Here is a 24,822-nt window from a genome sequence, read left to right on the forward strand (position 1 = left end):
CTGTATCTTTTCTTGTTACTTTGCGTTTTTTGCTGATGATGACCAGTCCGTCCCTGCTCGGAAAGCCAGAAAAAACAAAAACCACCGTCTGGTTTATACCAATCGTTTTTCCCTGTTTGGCTGTACCTTTTCTTGTTACTTTGCGTTTTTTTGCTGATGATGACCAATCCGTCGCTGCTCGGAAAGTCAGAAAAAACAAAGACTACCGTCTGCTTTGAACCAATCGTTTTTCCCTGTTTGGCAGAGCATTGAACGAAAACACAATGCGCAGAGGAAGTCGTGGGTTTCATACGTACGACGAAGACAATAAATCGAGTGTACTTTTTAGTCAGTCAGTTCGAATAGAGGAACGGACTCTTTGCTTCTTTCAATGGAAAAGAGTTTAACCCTGTCGTACAACCATAGTAACAGTAACATACTATCGTAAGCTTCATCTCTGATGGAAACAAACAAAAAAGATCTAGCTCGCACTAGGGGATTACTATCTGTCAATGTCGCCCAGATTTGTCCTTCGTGCCTCTTAATATTCGTGAAGTTTTTTTCTGCGTTAAAGATGAGTGATTTTGCGCATGTGCTGGAAGATGGTCTACGGAAATCGATTTCTTTTTAAATGACCCATTAATTATGGATTCAGCCACTCAGTCATTATAACTTGCTAGGCAATACAGCACTACTTTAACAGTGATCAATTTGAAGAGATAGAAAAAAATTGAATTAAGTAAGAATTGAACGTTCTTATGTTCCCCAACAGTGAAGCGTTCACGGATGCTAGTGAATATCCACGTACCGTAAAGCACCGATCATTTATTAGACATCCAGTTGTTATCTTAACTTTTCAGCTAATGAATTGTAACGTCGGGCGTAACAGCAGTTCAATGATAGAAACCTATACATTGATATGAGCAGGCGTGCTTCGTATTAGGAGTTGTTCCAGTCCATTTGGTCAATTTGGTTGATCCTGCCAGCACTCAAGTTATTGATAGCGATTTCCCACCTTAGCAAATACGACACGAACTGAGAGGCAGTTTCATAAATTTAAAGTTAAGTTCGGGAAATAATAAAATCGATTATCCACCAGTTCCAAATGGATGGTAATGTATATAAAATTGGGTGATACAAGGCTGGGATGATTGTTCAAGAATAATGTACGTATCCGACAGCGTGCAATAGTATTGTGAGATTCTATATCGATATGTTACAACATTCACTGGACCTAAGTTAAAGACGATAGCTGCTATCTAAGTTGTATAATGTTCGTTCATCCAACTTCGTCGGGTCCTCACTTTTACCGGAAGGCGTATAATGATTTAGGCTTAAGTGACGCGAAAAGTCGTTCATAATATATTAGGAAACATTGAGTTAATCCTTTTCACGCACTTACTGAACTAGGTTGGATGTTCCGCGCATTCGTGTTGATGAAAGCTGCAAAAGTAAAAGAATGTTATACTTTATATGGCGGCAAAACTTTAATTGCTTCCTTTTGAGCTATGTCCAACTTAATTGAACTTTAGATACAGCTCGAGTTACGTGTAACTTATAGTTGTATCTATATTGAAGTAGATTAAACCACTGAACATATTTCAAATATAAAAGATTAACTATAACGTGCAACGGAGCATCGGATATCGAATCTGTCGACAACGTCGATGGCTGTTCCGTTCGAGGACCTAATGGCTAAATCTCTTTTCAGCTAACCGCGAGTCCGGATTGCTTCGATGGCAATCAGTCGTTGATATGATCCGCGTTGCGGCTTCTCGTGCTCTACCAGTCTACCAGAAGCTCACCAGTAAATTTTTAAAAGTCGATTTTATTAAATGCCTTTTACTGGCTAAGTTATTTTTCTCATACATTAACTATGCATCGAAGCGAGGCCATTCTTAGTAATACTATACATTATTCAATTGTGAGCGCCTAGTGTTTGATTCTTGTGAACTTATTTGTATGGCCAATCATAATTTGCAAGTTATGAAAAGCGATTTTTTCGCCGGATCTTTATGCGCTGCTGCTAACCAGGTTGTTGTTTGCTCACTTGCGTATGTAGGACAAGTGGACCAGTCGAACGCCCCTATTTTCGTTGGATAGGCCTAAATCCTGTAACACGACTGTAACAGTTTCAAAGTCCTTGTGCGTCAGCTACCGTCCTCATGTGCAAAATTATTTTACCGGCGAAGAAGAAGCAGCAAGCAAAAATAGATGTTTACGCATGCGCTCCATTCGATGCCTGCTAGGTGTGCAGAAGATGCAGCTGAAGGGCCTTAATCAGGATGACGAAGACAAAGCAAAAAGGACTATGCTGCGACTCTTACTGCTCGTGCTGTTTGGATACGGGCAAACACTGTCCAGGAAAAACTGGCTAGCAGTCTGCAGAGGAGATCCTGTTTTTTTAAGATATTTTTGCATGCAGAAATGTATTAAATAAGCTCAATCAACGAACAGGGCAGTGGTCACTCGCGCACTACGTTCACCGGCCGGATCTGGCACGCTACGCTCGTTTTTTTTTGTGGATATCACCTATGGACGCGTAGAGCAGCAGAAAGTCAAACGCGGGTCGTAGCTACTTCGGGCCGAATCAACAGAATCAGGAAAACATCGGTACCAAGCGCAGCGTACGACGGAGGTGTTTTCCCGCAAGCGATGGCGACATCGGAAGTACAGCTAATTTCACCTATCCACGAAGACAAGCAAATACATATGCATTCACCATCCTTGTATGCATAAAAATGATCATTTCCTGTATGAACCATACGCCCGTTCAAAGATAAGTAAAGCAGAAACATTTCAGCACCATTGTGAGCCTACGCACTGGAGCTTCATCGCTAGCATGGACGGCTACGATCAGTCATTGAGTGATAGGGCTACGCCACGAACGACTTCAGCCAACGAGCAACTACTTAGATGCAAATTAATCACGAGAAACTTTGGCTTTCTGTTAACTGACATTTTATCGTTTTTCATCCATTGTCGTCCGCCACCGTAACCAAGCCCCTAACGAGTCGTCTGCTTTCGGTCGTGTTGTTCTGTTGCTATCGTCAGCTGTGGCTAGAGCCACTGATGCTGCTGGCTGCTGGCCGCGCACACATGTTCTATTGTGGTAAGCCAGTCAGGGTTGTTAAAGCACTGCGATGTTTATCATCAATTCTGCCTAATGACGGCAATGTCAGCGTCCTTGTTTCGACAGCATCTCTCGGGCCGCGACGATGTCGCCCGAGCATGGGCAATAAAAATCGTGGCTACAACGACTCGCGAAGACTTTGACTGCTAGTTAGTCTCGTGTCCTACTGTTTCTGCATTCGACTTGTCCGTTATTGGACTACGCTGTCGTAATGCCCTTACGCGATTTGCAGCGAAAGGGCCCCCCTAGCTAGGCAGCTATTGTTCACTCTATCTCTGTGTACGGCATGGCCTAGCGAAAATCTGTGTCTGCGAAACATTATTTACAAGTACCTATATAATACGGCTATATATCGCCGATTCTCCAGTCTGGAGTGCTCGTGCAGGCCGAACCTATTGAAACTACAATACACGATGCCTCATAAGTGTGAGTCTGTCTGTCTACATGTAACAGCACGTCCGCCTACTCTGGCGAACGGGCCGGCAACAGAGCTGAACATTAAACATGATAGGGCGGCCTTATTGTGATGCGATATGAGAATATTTTGCAGGGGATCTTATATTGAGGCATCATCAAAGTTGCGGAGACGAGGTGGCTATGGGCTGTGAACACGTCGATCACACGGGCAACGTGAAAGGTTATCACAGATGAATAGCCTGATCCTCCAAGGATCTTATCACGTCGTTATTTACGAACACCTAACTGTGTATGTGTGTTGGGGTATTTCCGATTCTGCTACTGCATTTATAGTAGCAAATATTGCCAGTATGATAAAGATCATAGTATACCACTTTATACTATCGTTATTATACACAGCTCTGATTAATTGCTACCCATTGAAACTCGTACGTACGATGTGAATGAATCAAGGTTACGCGGCGGTTGATTTTTTCTTACATTTACATAAATGTATATGATATTTGTATCGCCCTACAGTCCGGGAGGGCTACATGGCGCAACGTAATGATAGAGCGAGTGGATGTTTCCTCTGTGCGCATCCGCTGAAAGCGTCCACCTTTCGATGACAGGATGAAAAAAAGTTGGCGACGCTTCTTTATCACTTCTCTTATGATTCCTGCGCTTACAACGTTTCGCAACAATATTCGTCTCGTCATTCTTTTGATCGTTCCGTAGTTGTCGAGAAATGACAACTGCAGAACTTGCAGCATACGAGACCTGCAGCTAAACTTTTGGGATTTTATTATAGTGTAGTAGTTGTAAAAGTCAATTTGGACGGATCCTTTTTTTCTGTCACACAGCCCGCCAAGGATGCCAGCCTGTACTAGTACTATTTGCCGTAGCCAGTGAAAGATGTTTTGGCTCTCTTTCCGGGATTTCCTGACACATTCTCCCACATCATTACACGAACGCGTTATACATGTGTTCATAACTAGCTATGCTGGATTATCGCACCATGAGCACAACACGGTAAAGTTAGGGCCTGGTTGTTAATAGAAAAACATCGCATCTACAGTTTATCTTGTTTGGCTTCGACCTTTTTGTCACGAATCAGATAGTCGAATGCTTAGAAAGAACTTCTTCCGCAAAGCGCAATAACTGTGCACTCAAAATTTGTTTACTTCCTCAAGGTGTTTATTCTAAGGGCTGAAATCTTCCAAACGCGATACTTTTGCAATGAGCAGAAGTTGAAAACACTAATAGTTAGAAAGACTCAACTGGGAATCGAACCCGACATTTCATGGTTAATCGTGCAGTTTTTCACGCACCTCGCTAGTCTCCGGGTATGCTTAACGCGTCGAATATCTTTAACCGCTAAGTGTTACTTATTACGTTAGTTCGATTCTCGATCCATTTGTCAGTCTTAGTAAGTGATTAAGAAGCGCTTTTATCTGCCTAATAGAACTATTACGGATGGCCTGACGCACATAATAGTCGTCTGGTTAGAACAGGCGCAATATTTTGTTTGTGCATGATTTCTTGCCATTGTGTCCGCTGGCCTGCCCGTACTGTCGTTCATTAAAACAGATCTATTGGTAAAAAAAAAAAAAGAAAAAAAAGAACCTGGTGTACGTATTCTGTAATATTGTCTTAAAAGGACGTTGCAACATAAACTGTTTCGCCATCCCGTCGAACGTTCAAGATATGGACTGGCAGCTCGAGGCACAAACACGATTCGTCACCAGACAGTATTCACTAGTGACCTCTACAGTTACGACGAAATCCTTTTATGTCTTACTTCGAACAGCATTTTATTGGTACCTCACGAGTAGAGTTTCCGTCGTTATCTTGCTTGTCTGTTCGTAGTTCCGTTCATTAGCAGCTTGATTTTTCGTTGTTGTTTTCGTGACAGCAAATAAGTAACGGGTGCAATTGGCTAGTAAAAGACATAGGCAACCAATAACACGATACCCAATATGCATCGTCGTTCAATCATCGAATCGAAAAAAACGCATAGGTAGAGACAAACGCTGTTTTATGATAACAACCCGTCCGTTTCAATGTACGATATATATATATATATATATATAGTCAAATTGTTTATTTATGACAGCAGTAACGGAGAGGCGAATCATGCAAATGACGAGTATGAAACGAGTCGAGAATTTTGAACGTGGCATCGTCCAGGACAAAATCGGATCATGTTATAACGCCTGCCGTAACCCTACTATGCTAAAAGCAGCAAAAAGCTGTTGACGTTTGAAAGAGATGAAGGCGGTCGCGGACGTACCGATCGTTCTGGTTGTTGCCAACCCGTACTATAATTATTAGTGATTGTGTCAGATTGACTTTTTTGTGGCGCTGCCAAACGGCTACTGGTCCTATACCCGTTATGGCACAGTTTGTCCATTACCAAAACTTAGGCACCGATGATGAGGTGGATGTGGTCTAGATTCGAAATCGGCCGTAGACACAGTTCGCTTCGTGCTGGTAAACGTCTATCGTCTGACACCTAGCGAAGGTAGTACCGGACGTAAGACTCATTGTTTGCATTTATTTATATGGTTCTATCAAACGATAGCGACAAACGATTCTATGCATTAGTTCGCTAATGAGACATCGGACCAACTCGGTTTTCGTTGTGAATATAATTGTTGCTACCGTCCGTAGCACAATGAATGAGTATAGGAGCATAGGAACGAACACCACGACACGCGGTGTTCATCATATTCATTCGATGCGTGATAGTATTGAGATGACCTGGTCATTCGGCTAAGAAAACAACGTTTTCAACAAATCTAGAAACAACTGGAAAAACAGGACGACTTCCTAAAACAAGCATACATATCTGATTAAAATAAGAAAAAACTGTTGATTATACAATAATTATAGTATCTTCTCTTGATTTCTTCAAGCCACATCTGCTAGCATAGTGGTGGCAGCATCGTCGCGATAGCAAAAGTGCAAAGTTGACAACTTGTCATACCGCCCACAAATCTGTGTAAATACTTGTGTATATATATATATATATATATATATATATATATATATATATATATATATATATAGAATCACTAATTACTTTCAAAATACTATTTCTTTGCTCGAATCCGCAAATGGCATGCCGGTAGTAACTACGCGTCAAGCGATATTGTTAACTCGTTAAAGTGTCACTTAATTCAAACTCAGTCCAAAAAGCGGTTAAATCTTACGCCGATAGTATTCTATAAGTTTGGCAAATATAAGAATTCAGAACGAAACAAAACTCCAAAACCACTAACTGGTGAGGCTTATTTGGAAGACCCAATCAACGACTCATACTTTCCTCTCCAAGACGGCTGTTAATTTGCGTATCAAAAATGGCTGTCTGAGCCATTTTAATAGATTTCTAAGCCCTTCAAACTGAAACCGATAGAATATTTTCTTCAAAACCGCATAAAGGTGACAAATATGTAATAAAAAAAAATTGTTAATTCTGAACAAAGAACACCAATTTTGGCTCATCGAGATATTGAATAACTTCGCTTAAATTGCATGACACATTTTCTAGGAAGTTCTAGAAAGAAACAGATTCTTTGCTAATGCCAAGAATGGCGGACGAACGTAGGCCAGTTACGATAAACAGCCTGCCAAAATTAGTCCTAGTCTAGGTGTTACACGCTGCATACATCGACCCTCAAAACTTCTAGAGGCTTTCATTTATATGCCGTAATGATACCGATTAATTGTCACGCTTCTATCAGAGGTCGATGATAGAGTAATCATAGCCAGAAGAAGTGGTTTATAACGTTTAATTGTGCGTTTGTCTACACTACAGCTGGAAACAATCCTGAGAAACGTATTATCTTTTGGGGGCGCTAATTTCTGAGCTTTTTCGGTTCGGTCGTTACTATAGAGTAGAATAAAGTAGAAAATAGTCTGTACTAGTCAGCGACACGCGAATGAGTCATCGAAAAGTGACGTCGTTATCATACAGATGAAGGCTTTCATGTAATCTTGTACATAGACGACAGTCTTGTTCATGACTGCATCATTATATAGCCAAATTTGTTCCACGAACAGACCACCGTTTAAAAACATCTTCGTACGTTTATTAGATGCAATCAAATTAGGGGGCGTTATCAAACGTGTTGCAACATCAATCCAACGGGGCAGACAATGTTAATGTCAAAGCAACAAGCTGCCGTAGCTAATTTTTAGAAAAGTATTCTACTATAGAAGTTATCAGACCGGAGGAAGTATGCCCTAACCATAGAAGCGATCTAATATATTTTCTCGCTCAGCCACGTGCTAACTAATTACTGATGCAGTCCAGTAATTAGATGAGATTCTAGTACCTAACCAATGAGGTTACCGTTCGTATGAATGCATATATTACACGATTGCCTGTATCAGAATCATCTGGATAACGGTGGGAAGCCTTATGCGGAATATGTTTTGCAAGCGGATTGTCGAAGCACGTACTGAGCCCCCGTCGGACATGGTATGGATCCGAATGCTGTTACTGCTCTATAGCAGTACCATATGAGCTACTTGTCGATATCGTTCTGTGAAACCCAATTACTATTTACATGATTACTAGCATACCTCGATAATGTTAAAAAGATGAAAACACATAACCCAGTAATAATGATGTTATTATTAAGAGCTATGACTGTTTCGTCACTGACGTCAAAATGGGTCAGACAAAATGGTGACCAGTCGCCACTGACCGAATCGAAGCGTAAATGACTAATAAATGTAAACGGTAGTAAACATTTTAGCATCGATTCAATGTTTGCCAGGATCAAATCTGAACGTAATATATATGTACATCTATCTACCTACTACTACACTGTTGTTCGAATACCCTGTGAGTGATATTTTCCCATAGTGTCATTGATTTCAGCCGGTCCAATGCGTACGACTGCACGCTCATAGCGTGCCATTTCTGTGGACTGTCACCGGTTAGCTCGACAGCCCGTCTCCGAGCAGCCATAACTTGGGAGATGCTGACAAGGTGAAAGTGACGCATATATTTGTGGGAAGACAAGACCTGGCGGGGAACGTAAGTAAGTTATTGTTTTTCTGATTGTATTTTTGTTTCTAACAGCCTTTAACTCGTCGCACTACTTGCCATTACTCAAAACGAATTGATCAGCCAATCATGAGAAACGCATGAATCAATCGAGCCATAAATGGCAATATCTTGGGGTCTATAAGAATCCATTGGCTATGTTACGTGACAGTAAACTAGTGACGCGCCATTGCTCTACTGCTAGTAGAAATGATGTGTGGCCTTCTTTTCGTAAGACTAACCTAAGAATAATAACGAAACGTAGATATCAATCCTTTTTCGAATTGTGGACGATAGAATTAGACCATAGAAATAATGGTTTAATCGATTCGTATCAGCTGAAAATCTGTTAACCATGAAACCGAAGACTGATTTGTTAAATAAAAATGTTTATCACAAACATTCTTCTTTCTTATGAGCTACAAACAATGTAATATTAACAGTTCTCCAAACTAGTTGGTCTTCAGGATGGACAGTGTTGGTTCTAGTCAGAACAATCCCGAAAATCAATCTGTAGGTATTAAAGGTCAAGCAATACTTTTGCCAGCAGCTTCACAAAAGTAACTTAAAGAGTTAACTAGTCAATTTCATAGCTCCCATGCATTGATAGAGCCGCAGCGCGGGTATCAATCGGTCCATTCGAGTAATGATTTTGCCGATCTCCAGAGAGGTAATCGCCCAGCTGCTATTGCTTCTGCAAATGAACGACGGAAGCAAATCGAACCGAGCTAGAGACCAGCATCACTTACATATATATCTGTATATATAATCATTATTAAACTCCAAAGTTGCGCACTTCATGAGCCGTATTGTAGAACGTATCAGGTCCTCGCTATTCATTGCCACTTAACAGTAACGCCAACTTTCCACAATGCCTCCTGACGTTTTTAACAGTGATATTATGCCCCAAGGTCGCGTTGACGTAAGTGATGATTGTAATGACGGCGTAATAATAATGCGTTTGGCGTCGTCGTTTATGCCAGCTAATTTGCATGATATCCATCGTAGTAGTGTGGTGTTTGCCCTCTATGGTATTTCTAGTAGATGGAGATTCTCATAGTCCGACGTACTTCGTCTAATCGGCGTGACTAGCACCCATGTAAAAAAGGCCTGTACTACGATGCAGTGTATGTGCGTGGCTATCCTTTATTTGGTGTTCCTTAACGCTAACAAAGGAAGTAAATAAAGCAATGACACTTTGGTTGCGCATACAGTTAAGGTTCAGTCATTCTCAAACGATCACGCACACGCGTTACCCCGGTGATCCATGTTATGATGCTATTTATATTTTCGAATTGTTTTCTAGGTATTTTTTGGCCATTTCTGTGCAGTTGTTGTTAAATCGCCGTTGAAAGCGTCAGCGCAGAGTAGAAACTACAAGCGTCGCTCTAAAAAACGCATAGTGCTTATATAATTAAGGTTAGCAGGTATGGCCACCCGCTTAGTGATGCGGTGTGCCGCTTGTCACCGTCATGCGATATGGGAGCCACTGAAAAAGAGTACGCCGGATGCGGGTATCATTTCTGGAAAACGGTTGACTTGTTTCGTATCTGGCCTATGCAGAAACATTTAAACATAAAACCTCTCCGGTGGTATTGCTCTGGCAAAAAATTTAATTGACGTGGGAAACCTTTTCTAATTAAGATAAAAACAGACCTTGAGCGTATCGACTAAAAAGAGCGCTTAACATAATTGCCGTCCAATTGCTCTACTTTACCTCCATTGTTTAGAACAAATCGTCATTTGCTTCATGTTAGTTCCGTACACTATAGGAAAAAGTGATGGAACCAAGCACGTCAAGATGGCCTCACCTTAACGAATCGATGACCCCCAACTTCGACTCACATTGATACATGCAGGCTCAAGCGAGAATAAAGAGCAAGCGTTTTGCTTTTTCGTTCGTGCGCGCTGTCCTGTCATTCTTCGTTAACAACGAACAGTTCGTTACTCGAGTGGCCAAAAAGGGACTCACAGCTCGCGCTATATATGTACGTATATATAATGTTTTTGCGTTCAAAATGTGCCTTCGTCAGGCGCACTAGCTTCGCCGTACGAGAAATGCAGACAAACGATGAACACGGCGAGCTACGCGACAAGGTGATATAAACGATGATTGCGATAAAGGCAAAAACGGGAAACAAAGCAAGCGTACGGAATATAGTGGATAACTATTGGTATCGAGCCACGTGGCGAGGCTGATTTCCGAAGCAGCGACCGAAGGAGCGGCACTTTTTGGTGGCCGAAACGAATCCGCGATGATAGAAACTGTCGGATATGTAGAGCTTTTGGGATTCTGCTATGACTAGTGTAAGCATCGAACGGCAAAATGCACGATGGCAATTATCACCAGTGGTGGCATCTGAATGTGGTGATTTCTGCGGTCATAGACGGGGTTATATTGCCATGATACGAAGACAATGTCGCCGAATAACATATCCGTTGTTAGTTTGCCGTCTGAATGCTCAACATGCAAGATATCTACGGGAGTGTGACCCGTGCTAAATGTCAGTGGACTAAGGCCAGTATGATTCCTGCGTTTGAGGAACATTTACTTGGATTTAACCGATGTGAAGGTGTAACACTGGCTTTACTAGCATTTAACGGCTTGCTACATGGATTATTAATACAGTATATTATATGTATTCACTACGTAACAGCAGTTAGCCGTCAGAATCATACTTAACGGTACAATACATGGAAATAGTATTGATGCACGAGAAAAGTTTTTTTCTAAAACAGAGTGTCCGCCTTGAGTTATAATTTCAAAGTCAACTTGCTTTGTGTTGAACCTAGATTCCCGGCGGCTGGTATTATACATCTGGCTAATGATCACAGTCATTTGGAAAACATCGTTACCAATAGTGGTGTTGTCTAACTGGGGCATTAAATATCAAGTAGAAGTGTCTTTTTCTAAGCGAAACTGTGGATTTGTACTTGAGAAGCTGTAAATAATAATTTTCAAATCGTTTCACTGTCTGTACACTTAATGTTTGCTGCTTTTCTTCTATGCACGGCTGCCCCGCAGAGTTTGGCATCCCTCTCTAAATGTCCACTCAAGATTAAAAACTAAAATTGGCTGGCGAGGACTACAGATCCCCCTCTGCAAGCGGATAAATTCTGATATGGTTTCGTACTTTTTTTTTTATCACAACCATCGCAATTCCTTGTCGGCTTCCCCCTAACGCTTAACACTGTCGACCATTTTACCCGTGTGAAATTCATGTCTTACTTTACATCGATTGCTTTTTCCTTGGCCTAAAGTTCTGCCAATTATCCTGTTCTGGCAGTAAAATAGATTATTATAACAAATCTGCATTGCTGAATTACGTCAGCCAGTTTTTTTGTCATAAACACATACACACAAAAAATAGTAATACTTCATATGTACGTGCTTCTAGCCGAGAATTCCCTTTTTAAAAGATATAAATGTCGTTCAGTGTCATTTTCCCATGCCGTGTGCCGCTTTCCTGAAGTACTTTGACCTGCGTTGGTGTAACCTCATCTACTATCTTCCGCTGATGCAGACAGCTGGTCGTGTTTGCATGCCGAAAACTGAGCACCCACAAGCACCGAACGGCTCAGGTAGTCAAAAGAGGCACTGAACGCTGGGCATTGGCCGGCAAAAGTCGTTGTCATTCGAATCTGCCACAGGACCAGACTACGGTATGGAGTCAACTATCTCCCTTTACCCCTCAATCATGTAATCCACTAAATAACGCCATTCGGACAAAGATTATTTTTTTACTGCTATTTTACTTGCTTAGTATAGCAAACAGGTCGCCACCTGCCCTACCTAGATTCTTAACTGCTATAGAAACTATTGGAGCAAACAATGCAGGATCCCGACCATGGGCAACGATGTGGTTGCCGTTGCTCCCTATAGTTGATAACACTGTTAACCACTACTGTGCAGCTGTTATTCTTTGCGCGAGATGACGTTGCCACAGTTTCTTCCCGTCGTCATCTTCTTATTCTGCAACAGATTTTCTTTACTTGTGGATTCTCCCCAAACCCCGATCCCTTCAGCAGCCGCCATCCGTTTTGTTAGATATTTGGAGCGGGTACAACAAGCTATGACCGAAGCTGCTGACAACATGGGTAACAATGCAACGGTCGTAAGAATAGATGAGAGGCGGATCAAGATAGTTAATATCAGTAGCAACGAAAAATCAAGCCCTTGGCCTTTCGTTTATTCCTATCCGTTAGCTACTGCGTAGCCAAAAGAAAACGAGCTTTGCTTAAATCAAAAAAGGGTTTCGAAAAGCGCGGGACAAAAAGATCGGGAGAAGAGAGGGAGAGGGCTCAGAAATAGATCGGAAACGTCTACGCTTACTTTCTTCAGAGCCACAGCCGCGGGCGGGCTACGACATGTATCAACTGGGCACTCACGACGGTTAAGGATAGCAAAGCGAATGGAAATAACAAGTAGATTATGTTGAAAAGCTTAATTTCAACACGTGGCTTTGCTTCGCCTTACGTCGTCTTCTTTTCGGACTGTCTAAGTGTGACCTGCAAGCACTGCCTCCGACCGCATGACCACTGACTATCCCCTACAAATTTTCGCTCCATATATATATATATACGTGGTTTCTGAGTTTCAATAATAACAAATAGAAGAACTCGTGTTATGTTACCCATCTATCTGTCACACACACACACACACACACACACACGCACATATATACATGCTCACCACTGCTGTTCAGGTAGAAAAACACATAAAATGAACAACGAAATCGCCTTTCCGTCACGACCGAGTGGCGCGTCCGAAAACCAGACCCCATAAAGTGCGGAGCTATTTAGAACATAGATCACGTGTAGAGATGCTATTTGTAACTTTGATATGTGAATCTAACTTGTGAAGGGCTGGGTTGGTTTTCTTCGCTGTTGATTGCGCAACTTGGACGACCAGAACGTGTCAAAATGAAAAACATTTCTTGAAAGGGTGAACAGCGACGTGTTGGCGCTATGTGTCGCACTTTAAAATAAAGAATGGCGAGACTCAAAAAGCCGCTTAACATTAGTAGACTCCTCACTAGACCTTGTCGTCTAATGCGCGATATCAGCTAGAGGAAATTTATGCTGTTCCACATTGTCCACGCCTCAAAGAAAATAGATCTACTACTGAATTATGATTATACACAGAAATCAGGAACGTGACAGAACTAAAAACGCAAAATAACAAACTAAAACGTTTGGACTTGACTTAAGTCCTATCGCACAGTTTTAGAGAGGGATTTAGAATTGTTTCTCTAAAGGAACGGCACTGTACGTTCCCATAGTTCCCTTTTCAAGCACGACGGATTTATATGGACTCTCCACTCACGTTTAACCATCAAATGATCTGCCGAATTTAAATAAGTAAATCTATCAAATAGTGAAGAATACATACCAGCAAGTGCAAAAACATTAGTGATCTAATGCCTAGATTATAACCTTCATATATGTATATATTAGCGTCCGTTAAAATGGTTCGCATCAGTAGAAGCATAAACAGGCCCGTATTTCCAGTTTTACTATATGTCTGGCTAGATTCCACAATGTCAGCGTAACCGTACTTTAACTTCCGAATTTCTCGATGCTGCTGAATAAAAAAGACGCATTTTACAAGGATAATTTTGCACGTTCAAATCACCACATACTCCTCGCATTCTATTTCAGTCCTCCCTGATCCTTTATAAAGGCCTCTGTCGACACGAAACTAATTGTAACCTGGGTCAAAATAGATATTAGCTGTCATTATATCGTTATAACTAGAAGAAATTTTACGATTGTCCATAGCAGTCATCCGTGTGATCCGCTGTTATAGTGCTGATGTCGAAACCCTCTTTCGACAAACTATCGCACTTCGCCTATTGCCGTTGGGTGCCACATTCTGCGGCCATAGCTGTTACTGTGCATTTTGTGTTTCAGCAGCCCTCTTACCAAGCAACTGTAGTCGCTGTGCGAACCGGCTGTCAAACTCCAGGGATTTTCACAAAAAAGAGTTGGAACTTGCCAATAAGAGCTGTCCTTGTATAATTATCTGTTGCAGGCTTGGGAACTTCGTGGACGGCGCTTATTTGACTGCATGAAATTTTCTTGAGTCGATAAAGAACAACGAAGCAAAAGCTGTTGACAAATACGTTCTGTACCATTAAATTATTATTAGCATCTTTTAAACATGTAAGCTATAACTATATCATTGCTGGCTGGAAGGCGCCACAAGAGCGCTGAAAAAAGACAAGCCCGTCAATATTTCTGAACTGTACAATGATTGTCAATTGATTATTATCTATTCACGTTTACAAACGGCGACAACACATCGTTGAACGGCGACACTGCCAGGTTGTTATTCGGACAAATTAGAATCATTGCTGAATGAAGCTGGACCAGCAAACAAGTATAGTCTCAAATATGCGTATGCCAGAAGCCGTTTACCCCCTTCTATTAATTAATGGGTTGGCGCACAAGCAGCGGCAGAAGCGTCGACGTTCGTGTGCCAGCTCACATAACTGATTCTTGGGGTTCATTCGTCGTTGTGTGACGTTATTATTGGTCTGCCATATGGACAGACGAACAGATCAACTGTCCGCCAGAAAACGCGCGCATACATGTATGTACGTGGCAGGTCCATTGTCGACGCAGAAGCTGTCAGGGGAACCGTGACATTGACCGAAACAGCCGACACAATTAGAACATCAGCGATAGTTATAACAGGTCGCAAACGGCTCCAGCCTCGAAAAGGCCGACACTGCCATGAGCATCCTGGCAGATAGCAATCGTCCACGCGGACAGCTGTATCGTGGACCCTGCCATCAGGAAAAGCGACAGCAGCGCCTCTAGTATTTAAGTCACTCGAATGTCCCGCACGTAATTGTATCTCGCTGGCCACCAATAGTGAGCAGTAAGTGCCGTCGTAGAAAAGCCTGCCAGAGGTGTCTACAATCGTATTACTTATGCTCAATCTATACATCCTCTTCCTATTTTGAATAACAGAGGTCCGATGATCGGCTCATGTATCCCTACTACTGTTTGCATCCAGAGGTTTGTCAGCGGCGTCTATGAAGGACGCGCCGCTGTCACCGTCATAATAACGTCACATAATATACGCAGGAGAAGCACTGGTACGTTGTTTGAAAGCGCGTCAGGGCGTTTTTCATTTGTCGTCCCTGGTCAACGCCGAAGTTACCTCCGATAAAATCAAGCGTATTGATCGGGCCATACAAAACAACAACATTAACATAAGCGAGCCCAGTTATGCCAGCAGCTGTCTGTATGTGTCGTGGGTGTATGGGGAAGCGGCTGAGCAATCAAAGTGATAGTGGTAACGGTCTATGCATTGTAAAGAAGGAAAAAAAGAAATACGCTGAATATTTTTAAGAAGGCGAACGAGTGAGCCGACGGTTAGCCAGTTTACTTATTGCCAATGATGCGGATGACAGAGTTGTCGTGACGAAGATGGTGGACTGAGAAGACAAAACTCACTAAATCCTGTCGCTGCTACGGAGCTGCACCATATTGACTGCCGCTCAAACGTATTAGTACTACAATGACAAACAACAAAAAGATTCTGAAACATACAAACAATTACCTGCCACACAAAAAGAAAGGTTTAGAAAGTAGTGCTTGTTTCATTGAGTAATGTGTGTAGTAAAATTTCGTTGTTGGGAGAAAGGATAGAGTGGAGGTCTGTGAGATTAAAAAGCAACAGGAGCAGGAGCAACAATTCGATCGATATAAAATAAATGGCAGATTCTGGCATAACGCTCTAGATGAGTTCGAAAAATGGGTGAAAGAGAAGTAAAAATAACAGTAAATTTACCATTTCTTGGAGTTTACTCTGTTGGGCTCCACAAAGACAGCGTTCCATAGTGGTAAAAAGAGTCCGCTCTTTTTAAGCGCGGTTAGCGGCAGAATTGAACGTACATAACGTACGTTGGAAAGCACCTGAAGCGCAGCCCATAAATCCAACGTCAGCCGCGCTCAGTGGCACTTCTGTTAGCTCCGTTTATCCGACAAGACAAACATATAAATTCAATAAGCATTGTGATCCATGCAGCTTGATGAAGGGTCGCAGTTTAGTGATTACTTAAAAAGCTTAAATAATAATATTGATACATTTCTTGCGAGGCAAACTCCGTTCTTCTCCAACATCTGGCAGTAACAGTAAAACTCTACCGCTGAGATCTATCACGCGTTACTATCACTAACCGCTATCAAATTGAGATCCAGGATTGGCCACGAGTCTTTACTATGAACAGCGAGTTAATACATACATGTGCAGATATTCAGTACTTGCCATGTAAACATGTAACTCTTGCATGGACATCTGCTTGAAGCTAGACGACTTCCGTTTACGATAAAAGAAAGAGGCCGAGCGCATGAGACGGTAGCACAATCACAGTTGATACGAATGCGTCGAAACCTTATCTAGCAACATCTCTATCATGGCGATGCATAAGTGGCCTAGGGGCACTTCTGTGCCTCCAGCTAGACCATTTGGACTTCGAAAATGTATAATAAATGTCTGACATATATATATATATATATATATATATATATATATATATACACGTTAGCTATGCGGTATTTCGAACAAAGAGAAAAGCCGGTTAATTGCTACGGTTAGGTTATATGTAACGGATGTGGCAGGCATCTGTCGATCGTATCAATAAGCCAGCAAATTACGATCCGTAATAATATACTAATGAGGCAAAAGGACTGAAAAGTTATCGCTTCACTGTGAGAGTTCACCCTGGGTAAACAGCCTACTCGAAGGAATATCAGTGCAGATTTATCTAATCCTAAATCGCTTCTGGGATAGTTTCGTTCTGAGCATATGTGGTAGTTGTAGTATTCCAAACATGTGTTTCAACCAGTGAACGTTAACGTTGAACAAAATTTCGAAAAATCGGTCAAACATATATTTAGCTACCGCTTTTCTTTGCTAGTTCTGAAACTATTGCTCTGTTACCACAGAAAATGAAACCTAGGCTCGCATGTTGAAATACTCCTTTGCTCTGGCACTGATAGCGCTGGAAGAATACTATCGACTTGTGCAAGCGCTTCTAGCCCATGTAAGAGTGCAACTGCGAATATGAATAGACCAATAGTTTCTGCGCTCCGGTGAGAATAGCGCCACAAAACGTCCGTGGTCTCCACTCGGACGGAAAAAAGTCAAGGACATTTAGGACAAAAGATGAAAAATTGCCGACAAGCAGTATTTAGCAGTTCTATGTCGCTAATGGCGGATACTTTTGCAGGCTCTTGACCATTAACGGCATCGACGGTTACAGCAATTGATATTAAGGCTGTTTAGGTCGATGAGCGTTGTGACCTACTTGCAGGCACCGGCGCAGCTGAACACTTGGCTGAAATGGATAAATCAACAGACGCTTCACTTGGGAGGCTTCGAAAGCGTTTACAACTATAGCCACTTCTGCTTTCCGCATTTGCCAGTTGGACAGGCGTTGCCTGCCGGACGTTCGACGCGCTTCTTTTCGCTTACCAACGCCCTTCGAGGAGATCATTGCTTCTTATTTTAAGCAGTACCTGGCGTAAGTATCGGAAAATCCATCCGTTATTGCAACGGTTCTTAGTATTTGAGAGATATGGAGAACATTTGGTATGACGCGGGTCCGCAATACACATGATCGTGTACTATAGAATATAAAAATCGATAAATGTTATCTAGGCAATAGATTTGTAAATAATAGAAAACACGCCATTCCCAGATGAGTGCGCACTAAGTTTCCGATATTTTGCTACACAGTCTATGCGTTATGTATCAGGGAAGGGTGCAATTCATGTTTGGTCTTTTACGTAGATAAGTGGTCGTTGACATTCACTAGAATTTATTAAATCCCAACCCGCAAGTCTGGCATGACAAGTTCACAATTTCTAATTATAATTATTGCTACCACTAATGTTAAACCTTTACTGATTTCAACATAAGGTGCACTAACCTAGAGATGCTCAAGAATTGAAATCTGCCTCAAAGTGTTTACTGACATGTAACGAACATGTCATTTCTGTCCTACAAACAGCAATTACAATTGTCTCGCATTGACATGGCCATTTTGCCTGCAGCTTAGGCCAAGCTGCAATAACAGTACAACGACTGTGACCTGCGTCTTCGGTATTTGCTGATAATAGCACTGCAAGGGTGTGGCTGAGGCGGCCGGAGGACACCAGCTTGTCAAGATTCTTCAGTAAGTAGGCCAACGGATATCTCGTCGTTGTCTAGTGACCCATATGATCTATCACAGACAAACATGGTAACGATGTGCATCTGCCGGCAGCATACTTCGCTTCACTTAAGAACTGAAGTACAAGCTGGCTCATTTGAAAGTTCAAAGGGACAGGAAGGCTCGTCCGGACGCACGAGAACTTATATGAACAAGGGACCACAAAAAGTTAATTAATCAATGCAGATATGGCTACTAAAGAAAACGCTCTCCTCTGGCAAAAACTCCTCATGCACATTGTGCCGTGTGGACCTTGATGGAACAAGTTTACTATCGTATTGGGAACATAGCAAAATATTAGTATAATTCAGCAGCCTCCTAGCAAACCCAGCGAGAAATAAAGATGCACTGCCAGTTGCGCACATTTGTCAGCAAAAAGTATCTAATAAAATAAAAGCAGATCGAACAATCTTATACTAATGTCAATCTTAACGTGTTTCCTCGCAGGCGGTCAAATCCACTTAAAAGTTTCTACCCAGCGCACGATTATTAACTGCTAGTAACAACCAGATGATCTAGTTTCGCGCAAGAGTCTTTCTGAAATCAAAAGACGTTTGGCCTGCCAGTAGCAAACGTTTAGGGACCGATTGACTCGGTAAGTATAGGGATGGTAACTAATCACAGCGGAGTCTCATGGCAGGATTCCAGAGATTGACGACATGACGCCGACGGTGGCGCCAGCGACATCTCCGAGGACAACAATGTTGTCGTCCGCGCTGCCACAACGGCTTTAGCTAACAGTGAAGAAGTTGTCCGAAGTCTTGCTGTCGTTACTTCGATGGAATACTACGTAAAAGCGGATCAATTGAATTTAATTCAATTTGTGCGTATTGCGATGACAGCCAAATCTTGATTTAACACAGCCGTCGCTACGGCCAAATAATAGTCCGCTATAACATTACACAGAAATAGGTGTATCGTACTGATAATGCCTCGTAATCTAGTCACAACAAAATAGACACCAGTCATTGCGTCTATGGATCGCCCTATAAATAACGTTGTAAGGAGCTCCCACTACTTTTTTTTATTCATTCCCGCCATTCAAATGAGATCTTTGCATCCGACGATCATTTGTTGTAACGGTTATCGAGTCACGGCGGACGACAAGAAACGAATTTCATCAGTCTGTTTAAAGTGTACGTTACAAGTTAACAGTAATATTGCATCGAGGAACGTCCACGTTGTCGACCTTAGTAATTGCCGGCATGTTCGGTTACTTATTATTCTGCGGAGCCACACAGCTAAACATTACTGGTGCACCATCGTTCCTGTCAGATCTGATCCTGATCAGAACATTAGATTGGAATGAGATCAACTTTTGTAGGCGATCAGAAGCGGGTCAGTTCTTGTTCGAGAAATTGCTTTCATCTGTCACAGATGTAATCCTGTGGCAATTTTAAACCCGATGTGGCCTCATGTTGCGCCGAGAACGGCTTGAAAATAGCTAAAAAAAAAGTAGCCTAAAGCTGTGGCTACATTTAAAGGCAAATGTAGATGTACGTGATACTACGTTTGCTGTTCTCCATGCTTACGGTATTCCTAATGAAAAATCACTAAATCTCTCCAGAAGCAGCCGTTAGTGACGGACAAGGTTAGTCGCTCTTAGAACTGTTCATTCGATACTGCACGTGCGTACGCGTTCTATTACATAACTAAGTAAAGCTATTTGCCGCTCAAGACCGGTTATAGTCATCGTAATACAGGTAGATATTCATATACTTCTATGCACACGTGCAGCGTGCGCTTCATCTGCGTGCTAAACCGCCTATCAAATGGTGTTTAACGCGGCCAAATACATTTGTTTGGTTACAGGCTGCGGAGGAAGGGAGGTCGACCAGAAAGGTCTGTCTTGGCCCATGTTCACCCCCCGACGACGACGTTAACACCGAAACCAGCACAAGATTCTCTCATATTGACAGTTGCAGCTAGAGATGGCTACAGTTATAGTAACTTTCAACTTGGGAAAGTAGGAATGGACGCCTCTAACATCGCCCAGCGACCGTCGACGCTCAGCTCACGCAATAGAGCTGGCACAGATCAGCATTGATACTGTGACGAAGACGATTCAGCGTGCAGTATTTAAAATTGGTGTCGGATAGACTCACGAGCTAACTGTGTAGGCACGTTAATAAGTACCTATATGTCTGTACCTCTATAAATATGCTTTGATATCGTTGCGTATGGTAGTTATCCTTGTCAAGTAACTTCTGCGGCTACCGTGACAACTTTTACTGTTGTTTCTAGCTGGTGCTATCAATCATGCTCTATAGCTGACTGTCGACCGCAAACGGCCCTTGACCGATGTGATTGGTTCTCGGTTCATTAACTTGTCCGCTGTTTACTTATATCGTTGTTATATATCATACAGAAATGATACGAGAACGACGAACACTAATTATGCAAATTCAGAATCGGCTTCAGATTTCGGCCTACCGAAACGACAGAAGAAGACATTTCGACAGAATTTAGCCAGAAGTTAGCGTGCCAACTAGTGGCGCATATGCGTACAGCATATGGAGCCAGATTAGTACAGTGGCTATATTCGTTGACGCAGTAAACCGTGTCCGAAAGAATAAACATTGGCTTGAACTAGGCAGTCGTAACGCGGCTTTTGACGCCTCGGAACAAAGAATACTTTGTCTTTTCCTATATATACGTTTCCATACAGCAGCAACAGGTAAATATAGTGGCTTTGAACTATTTCTATTATTGCCACTATTCTACTATTACGACAAAAGGTAGTATTTTTCGACAAAGGGGGTAGGTTGTATCGCATCTTGGCCTAATTCTCTGCGGCCACTAACCGGTTTCATTGTTAATAATACCATAATAGTTCAATATTTATTATGGAATTATTAACGAATAATTACGATTAATCGAATGTCAACGTGATTGCAAAAAAAGGTACATTTGTCTTACACGATCGAGTGAAGACAACCGTATCTTCTCGTTAAACTGAGGCTCCATCATTCGAGAGCACTGTCGATTAAATAGTTAAAGCAACTGATAATTTATCGTACGGTCGTAAATCTGTGCCACTTTAACCACAAAGCACATAAATTCTAGTAATTTTCATCACCAAACGTGATATATTTCGTTACCAGCAGTTAGTCTTCGCTAAAATCATTCCACCTAGTATAGCCACAAAAGACGATGTGTGCTATACCTAGACAGGTCTGAATATAACAGCGTATATCCTTCTCTTTCTATCTTGCTATGGCATGCCGTTACCCACTAAATTGTCTACTTTATATTGTATGTAGACATGGCATCCTCTTCCATTACCATCCCTGACTGTGGACAAATATATCCGAATCAAATTCGTAGGTGCCCAATTATTGTTCTATAGTAGTGCATACTTGAGAAACAAATCTTCCTAACATCAGATTACTTCCGGGACCTCTGGTTCACTGCGGCCTCATGCGTTAGCGGCGTGGCCACCGCCGCCGTCGCAGGCACCGTTTTCATCACCGCTACGGATCTCTGTTCTATATGACAGTATTATCATAGTTGTCATTAGCCCTGTCTCGTTTGCTTTTTCTTTTTAGATTGTTTTATCTCCGTATACGTTACTCCGTTTGCCTGTCTGTATTTTCGTTGACTTTATCAGCCCTTAAGTATATATACAGACAGCCATCTAGGCTGACACAAGGAGGTCCGCCAACGTCCAGAAACGTACACCGAAGGTCAACAAGGCCACTCCTTCGCGCAAGAGTACGTACACACGGTACTAACGAAGCGAGAAACAAAGACGACCTAATCTCGTACATAAAATGTCACTATTAACCGCCATCAAATAGACTGATAAGTACGCTGAGAGGTGTGCCGTTGTCTTGTATCTGTTCTGTCGCTTCCACAATTCTATTCTAAAGAATGATCGAGTGAATGAGCGTGAAATTGAAAGGATCCGGCGGATCGAGATTGACGCGTCTGACTCGCTTAGCGACGGGTCGCTGCTATGTTAATACATTTGTTAAGTATTAGGTCATTGTCTGACACGCTACTGCTTGCCTCGTTAAACAGTTGGACGAGTAAAAATGTCCAAAGCCCGCAAACGCAGTACACAGAATTTTGCTCGTTACCTATGAAATGTTTCGTTTTATGTAGATGAATACAGCTGCTGCGCTAGAAGGCTGCTTTAGGACCTGCTTACCCAGACCTAGCAATGCCATGGACCAATAAATTTCTTTGTTTACATGCTAATCATATGGAAGTGTATTTGAGTTGTAAGCACGTCTGGAAATCGGGAACCCTAATATGAACACAAGTTTAGAAATGTCAACAGGTTGGAGAGCTAATTCAAGTCACAAATATGGTAAATCTAATACGATTCAGTATAATCGTACGAGTTTCAAGCTCAAAATACGGACGTAACATGGATACGTCCGTATAATAGGGATTAGATTTGATTGAGAGGGCTAGCACCTAAGTAACTGAGCCTGCACACGATGTTCTATTTGACGGCAGATTATTACTACTATTGTTATTGCATGCGGTGTATCGACATCCTCCAATCACTCCTTCAAACGTTGAAATCAAATAGCACATCTCATAGTTTTCTCCGTGCGCAAGGCGTTGACCATTCATTCACTGCCGACAAATAAACAAATAGTTAGAAACTAAAGCTATCTTATTACCGTAGCAGACTAGATAAGCAGCTTGTGAGCCCTTATCTGGTCACTATATTGTGCGCTACTGTCCTTCTTGTTCACCGTGGCAAAGTTAAAAATCAGAAAAAAAACTTCTATATCGACTCGGTTCTGCCCACTATTATTACTACAGTTAGGTTTAGCCTAAGTTCACCCTCCGATAGCTACGCTGTTACGTGCAATCTTCGAACGTTCACAGCTTTGCAGTTAATTAAATCTATGGTGCAGCAACTTATTTTGGTGCGAATTAGGAGGCTAAATTAATGCAATCTTTGTCAAACACATCTAATCTAATGAGCAAGGTTAAATACGACATGCGCAAAAACAACGGCCCCGTCACATCAGTCTCTTAATGGGGTGATGATAATTACCTGCCTTCTACGTTTCTGTGATTGCTCCTTCACGGAAAATAAATAGCGACCCGAACGAAGGCGATCTTTTATCGTGGAACCCAAGTACGAAGTCACAGTTGCTAACAACATTTGCTAATTCGTGATTTTCTACAGGCTCGATCATATATTATAGTAATAATGCTAACTAGAATTCTGCGTCAATTAACAACGAGGTTTCTACATAAAAGTTAGGGGAAAAAAAAAAGAGCTAGACATATTGGCCTCGATGTACATATTTAGGTCCGCGCTCGTTAATTATCGTTCTTGTATCAACCACATTCATAGGAAAAAGAAAGAGGAAGATGAAGCAGTCCATGGTATGCTTTTCGATGTTTGTTCGTTTAATGGCTCAACCTCATGCGGCGTCTTCGTAACGAATCGACCATGGTAATTTACTCGAGAGCGTGTCAACGATTTCTTCCCTATATGTCCTGCAATGTATAGCTATCAGCGTCCGCCATAGAGATTCCCTCAGAGGTAGCAAGGGACAACGTACGAGCCAGTGTTCCAAGTAGGACAAAAGGCCAAAGCAAATCGTACGAATAAAGTCTTCTACAGTAGACTGCACTACACACATGCACATACACGCGTGCACACACACACACACATTCGCGCATGCAAATAATAGACGTATGTCAATTATTTTGTGTTGGCTATTGTTTGGCGTTCGGAATGCACAGCTACCCGTGATGACCTAATGCTGTTATTATTGGTTGCTCATAAACAATCCAGCCTGGACAATATCCTTCGATTTTAGTTGGCATTTTTATGATGTTTCATTGTTTACATACAGAAATCGCTTGTTTTTGTAGCGTATGTAGTGTTCAGCTGGTCGACGGGTAGCCGACTACTGCTGTGACTGTTGACACGGTCAATGTGTGAAATGTATCATCCAGCTAAAACTGCGGTGAGTCTTCATCTCGACTGAAGCGTTTTCTTTGGACTCTCTACCTTATTTGTTGTTTATCCACATGGAACACACTAA

At 42.0% G+C, this 24,822-nt stretch overlaps 1 protein-coding gene and 1 long non-coding RNA gene across 5 annotated transcripts in view; one reads left to right on the forward strand and one right to left on the reverse strand.

The window, feature by feature from the left end:
* Nucleotides 1-24,822, reverse strand: part of LOC111244067 (uncharacterized) — a 163,684-nt gene that overhangs the window by 125,471 nt on the left and 13,391 nt on the right. The window lies entirely within an intron of this gene.
* Nucleotides 8,159-21,428, forward strand: LOC147757358 (uncharacterized). 2 transcript variants are annotated; one of them, XR_015320172.1, is made up of 5 exons: nucleotides 8,159-8,562; nucleotides 17,813-18,106; nucleotides 18,596-18,760; nucleotides 19,244-19,391; nucleotides 20,609-21,428. It is a non-coding gene; the product is annotated as an uncharacterized LOC147757358 (long non-coding RNA). The 2 variants fall into 2 exon arrangements; XR_015320173.1 differs by having other exon boundaries at nucleotides 8,159-8,558.

This window comes from Varroa destructor, unplaced genomic scaffold, assembly GCF_002443255.2.
Source record: "Varroa destructor unplaced genomic scaffold, Vdes_3.0 BEIS01000002.1, whole genome shotgun sequence".
Lineage (NCBI taxonomy): Eukaryota > Metazoa > Arthropoda > Arachnida > Mesostigmata > Varroidae > Varroa > Varroa destructor.